General features: G+C 38.6%; 1 pseudogene; it reads right to left on the reverse strand.

The window, feature by feature from the left end:
- Positions 1-2,439: 2,439 nt before the first annotated feature.
- On the reverse strand, positions 2,440-4,381 carry LOC129033375 (heat shock cognate 71 kDa protein-like; annotated as a pseudogene).
- Between the last annotated feature and the right edge of the window lie 1,595 nt (positions 4,382-5,976).

Consider the following 5,976-nt stretch of genomic DNA (forward strand, 5'->3'; position numbering starts at 1 on the left):
TTTATCAGATGAATAGTTTGCAAATATTTTCTCCCATTCAACAAGTTGTTTCTTTACTCCATTGATTGTTTCCTTTGCCATGTAGAAGGTTTTTTATTTAACAATATTTTCCCATTTGTCTGCTTTTGTTTTTGTTTTCATTTTCATTGTGTGTTTTTGATGTCTTAGCCATAAAATATTTGCCTAAACTAATGTTCTGAAGGGTTTTCTGTGTGTTTTTATCTAATAGTTTTATAGTTTCAGGTCTTATGTATAAGTTCATAATTCATCTTCAGTTGATTTTTGTATATGGTGAGAAATAGGGGTCCAGTTTCATACTTTTGCATGTAAATATCCAGTTTTCCCAGCACCATTAATTGAAAATAATGTCCAATACCCAGTGTATGTTCTTGGAGCCTTTGGAAAACCAGTTGGCTGTAAATACATGGATTTATTTCTCAGTTCTATACTCTGTTCCATTGGACTGTGTGTCTCTTTAAACTCAATACCATGCTATTGTTGTTACTTTTGCCTTGTAATATATTTTATTTACTTTTCTTTTTCTCTTTTTCTTTCTTTTTGTTTTAATTTTTGTGGGTACATAGTAGGTATACATATTTGTGGGGTACATGAGATGGAGTTTGATACAGGCATGCAATGTGAAATAAACACAGCACAGAGAATGGGGCATCTATCCCCTCAAGCATTTATCCTTTGAATCACAAACAATCCAATTACACCCTTTAAATTATTTTAAAATGTACAATTAAATTATTATTGACTATAGCCACCCTGTTATGGCATCAAATAGTAGGTCTTATTGATTGCTTCTAATTATTTTTTGTATCCATTAACAATCCTCACCTCCCCCCAACACATATCCCTCAATGACCCTTCCAGTCTCCGGAAACCATCCTTCTACTCTCTATCTCCATGAATTCAATTATTTTGATTTTTAGATCTCACAAGTAAGTGAGAACATGTGACATTTATCTCTCTGTGCCTGGCTTATTTCATTAAACATAATGATCTCCAGTTCCATTCATGTATTCATGTTGTTGCAAAGGACTGGATCTCATTCTTTTTTTTTTTTTTTTTTTTTTTGCTTAATAATACTCCATTGTGTATATGTACCATCTTTTTTAAGATGTATTTTTTATTTAATACATTTTTGGGGAACAGATGCTGTTTGGTTACGTGAATACATTCTTCAGTGGTGATTTCTGAGATTTTGGTGCACCCATCACACAAGTAGTGTACACTGTACCCAATGTGTAGTCATTTATCCCTCACCCCCCTCCCACCCTTTCCCTCAAGTTCCCAAAGTCCATTGTATCATTCTTATGCCTTTGTGTTCTCATAGCTTAGCTCCCACTTATGAGTGAGAACATACGATGTTTGGTTGTCCATTCCTGAGTTACTTTACTTAGAATAATAGTCTCCAATTCCATTCAGGTTGCTGCAAATGCCATTATTTCATTCCTTGTTATGTCTGAGGTAGTATTCCATGGTATATATGTACCACATTTTCTTTATCCATGTGTTGGTTGATGGGACATTTTTTTCTGCAATTGCAAATTGTGCTGCTATAAACATGCATGAGCAAGTATCTTTTTCGTATAATGACTTCTTTTCCTCTGGGTAGATACCCAGTAGTTGGATTGCTGGATCAAATGGTAGATCTACTTTTTTAGTTTTTAAGGAATCTCCACATTGTTTTCCATCCTGGTTGTACTAGTTTACATTCTGACCAGCAGTGTAAAAGTGTTCCCATTTCACTATATCCACGCCAACATATATATATTTTTTTATTATGGCCATTCTTGCAGGAGTGGGGTGGTATTGCATTGCGGTTTTGATCCCATTTCTCTAATAATTAGTGATGTTGAGCATTTTTCCATATGCTTGTTGGCCATTTATATATCTTTTTTTGAGAATTCATGTCCTTAGCCCACTTTTTAATGGAATTATTTGTTTTGTTCTTGCTGATTTCTTTGTAGATTCTGGATATTAGTCTTTTGTCACACGTAGAGATTGTGAAAATTTTCTCCCACTCTGTATGTTGTCTGTTAACTCTGCTGATTCTTTTGCTGTGCCAAAGCTTTTTAGTTTAATTAAGTCCCACTTATTTATCTTTGTTTTTGTTGCATTTGCTTTTGGGTTCTTGGTCATGAAGTTTTTGCCTAAGTCAATGTCTAAAAGGGTTTTACATTTTTTTATGGCACCAATTTAAAACAGTTTTTATTTAAGACACTACATTTTCCAGTTAAAATACAGTATTTATAAAGTGCAATGTTATTTCCTTCCCCTGTGCATATGTTCCATATTCAAGTATTGAGACTGCCCAGTAACTTACTACAGTAGCTGAACTTTTTTCAACCGCCACAGAATTTGCTACAAATTTAGGTCCTTCAATGTTTCAAACTGTGTGGAACAATGCTTCATCTATACTTGGGTTGGCTTAATCAACCTCTTCAATGGTGGGCCCTGAGGAAGCACCATCAGACGGAAGAGCTCCACCATCAGGGAATCCCCCAGGCATTCCTCCTGGCATGCCTCCTGCACTCTGGTACACTTGGTAATGATGGAGTTGCAGACTTTCTCCAGCTCTTTCTGCTGATGCTCAAATTCTTCCTTCTCGGCAGTCTGATTCTTATTGAGCCAGTTGATAGTTTTATTACACTTGTCCAGAATCTTCTGTTTGTCTTCATCATTAATCTTGCCTTGAAGTTTCTCATCTTTGACAGTTGCTTTCTTGTTGAATGCATACAACTCAAGTGAATTCTTAGATGACACTTCATCCCTCTGCTTCTCATCTTCAGCTTTGTACTTCTCAGCTTCCTGGACCATACATTCAATGTCTTCCTTGCTCAAATGGCCCTTGTCATTATGATAGTAATCTTGTTCTCTTTTCCTGTACTCCTGTCCACAGCAGAGACATTGAGGATGCCATTGGCATCAATGTCAAATGTGACTTCAATCTGAGGAACACCACGGGGTGCAGGAGGTATGCCTGTGAGTTCACACTTGCCAAGCAGGTTGTTATCCTTGGTCGTGGCACGCTCACCTTCATAAACGTATGAATAAGCACACCAGGCTGGTTGCCAGAATAGGTAGTGAAGGTCTGTGTCTTCTTGGTAGGAATGGTAGGATTACGCTTGATGAAGACAGTGATGACTCCACCAGCAGTTTCAATACCAAGGGAAAGAGGAGAGACATCTAAGAGCAGCAAATCTTGAACAATTTCAGACTTGTCTCCAGATAGGATGGCTGCCTGGACAGCTGCACCATAAGCAAGAGCTTCATCAGGATTGATGCTCTTATTCAGTTCTTTTCCATTGATGAAGTCTTGGAGAAGCTTCTGAATCTTGGGGATATGAGTAGAACCACCAAACAGGACAATATCATGAATCTGTGACTTGTCCAGTTTGGCATCTTGAAGGGCTTTCTCTATGGGGTCTAGGGTGCTATGGAACAGGTCGGCATTCAATTCTTCAAATCGGGCATGGGCACTGGACATATAGAAGTTAATTCCTTCATAGAGAGAATCGATCCCAATACTGGCCTGGATGCTGGAAAAGAGAGTATGCTTAGCATGTTCACAAGCAGTATGGAGGCATCTTACAGCTCTCTTGTTCTCACTGATGTCCTTCTTATGCTTGCTCTTGAACTCAGCAATAAAATGGTTGACATTCGGTTGTCAAAGTCTTCTCCACCCAAGCGGGTGTCTCCGGCTGTAGATTTGACCTCAAAGATTCCATCCTCAATAGTGAAGACTGACACATCAAAAGTCCCACCTCTCAGGTCAAAGATCAGCACATTGCTTTCAGCTCCAACCTTTTTGTCTAAGCTGTAAGCAATAGCAGCAGCAGTTGGCTCACTGATAATTCTAAGTACATTGAGACCAGCAATAGTTCTAGCATCTTTGGTAGCCTGATGCTGAGGGTCATTAAAGTAAGCTGGCACTGTGACCACAGCATGGGTAACAGTATCCCCAAGGTATGCTTCTGCAATTTCCTTCATCTTTGTCAGAACCACAGAGGGTACCTCCTCTGGGTAGAAGCTTTTGGTCTCTCCCTTGTATTCCACTTGGACCTTGGGCCCGCCAGCATCATTCATCACCAGGAAGGGCCAATACTTCATATCAGGCTGGACAACAGCATCATCAAATCTGTGTCCATTTAGATGTTTGGCATCAAAAAACCGTGTTGGTGGGGTTCACTGCAACTTGATTCTTTGTGGCATCACCAATCAATCATTCAATGTCTGTAAAGGCAACATAGCTTGGAGTGGTTCGGTTTCCCTGATCATTGGCAATTATCTCTACTTTTCCATGCCGGAAAACACCCACACAAGAGTAGGTGGTGCCAATATCAATATCAACTGCAGTTCCCTTTGACATGGTTGCTGGTGTGTAGGCCTGGCTCTGGCTACAAAGAAAGACACAGAAACCCTGAGAGCTGCAGGTGAGTTCAATGACAGAAGGGTTTTTTCTGATGTCATCTTGTAGAAGCTTTATGGTGTCAGGTCTTCGATTTAAGTCTTTGATCCATCGTGGATTGATTTTTGTATAAGGGGAGAGGTGAGGATCCAGTTTCATTCTTCTACATGTGGCTTGCCAGTTATCCCAACACCATTTGTTGAATAGGGTGTCCTTTCCTCACTTTATGTTTTTGTCCAGTTTTTTGAAGATCAGTTGGCTGTAATTATTTGGCTTTACTTCTGGGTTCTCTATACTGTTCCATTTGTCTGTGTGCCTATTTTTATACCAGTACCATGCTGTTTTGGTGACTATGGCCTTATAATATAGTTTGAAGTTGGGTAATGTGATGCTTCCAGATCTGTTCTTTTTGCTTCATCTTGCTTTGGCTATGCAGTGTCTTTCTTGGTTTTCAAGTGATCCTCCTGCATTGGCCTCCCAAAGTTCTGGGATTACAGGCATGAGGCACTACACCTAGCATTTGCCCACTTTTAAATGAGGTTTTTGAGGGGTTTTCTTGTTGTTGTAAATTTGAGCTCCTTATAGATGATGAATATTAGGCTTTTGTCAGATGCATAGTTCACAAATATTCCCTCCCATTCTGTAGATTGTCTGTTCACTCTGTTGATAGTTTCTTTTGCTAGGCAGAAGCTCATAAGTTTAATTAGATCTCATTTGTCAATCTTTGCTTTTGTTGTGATTGCTTTTGGCATCTTCATCATAAAAATTTTGCTCATTTTTATGTCCAGAATAGTATTGCCTAGGTTGTCTTCCAGGGATTTTATAGTTTTGGGTTTTACATTTAAGTTTTTAATCAATCTTGAGTTAATTTTTGTATATCTTGTAAAAAAAAAAAGAGGTCCATTTTCAGTCTTCTGCTTGTGGCTACCAGTTATTCAAGCACAGTTTATTCAATAGGGAATTCTTTCCTTATTGCTTGTTTTTGTCAGCTTTGTTGAAGATCAGATGGTTGTAGGTGTGTGGCCTTATTTCTGGGCTCTCTATTCAGTTCCACTGGTATGTGTGTCTGTTTTTGTACCAGTACCATGCTGTTTTGATTAACGTAGCCCTCTTCTATAGTTTAAAGTTGAGTAGTTTGATCACTACAGCTTCGTTCTTTTTGCTTAAGATTGCCTTAGCTATTCCGGTTCATTTCTGGTTCTGTATGAATTTTAAAATAGCTTTTTTTCTAGTTCTGTGGGGAATGTCATTGTTAGTTTAATAAGAATAGCAGTGAACCTGTAAATTGCTTTTGACAATATGGCCAGTTTAGTGATACTGATTCTTCCTATCCATGAGCAGGGAATTGTTACTGTTGAGGGTAGTTGTCCAGATTCTTGGCATTTTGAACAAATAATTGGACAAAACACACAAACAAAGCAAGGCAGCAAAAGCAGAGATTTATTTTAAATGAAACTACACTCCACAGAGTCAGGGGAGGCTCAAGCAAGCAGCTCAAGAGCATTAGTTACAGAATATTTTGGGTTTTAAACGCCCTCTAGAGGTTTCCCATTGGT

The sequence above is a fragment of the Pongo pygmaeus genome, chromosome 1 (assembly GCF_028885625.2).
Source record: "Pongo pygmaeus isolate AG05252 chromosome 1, NHGRI_mPonPyg2-v2.0_pri, whole genome shotgun sequence".
Classification (NCBI taxonomy): Eukaryota; Metazoa; Chordata; class Mammalia; order Primates; family Hominidae; genus Pongo; species Pongo pygmaeus.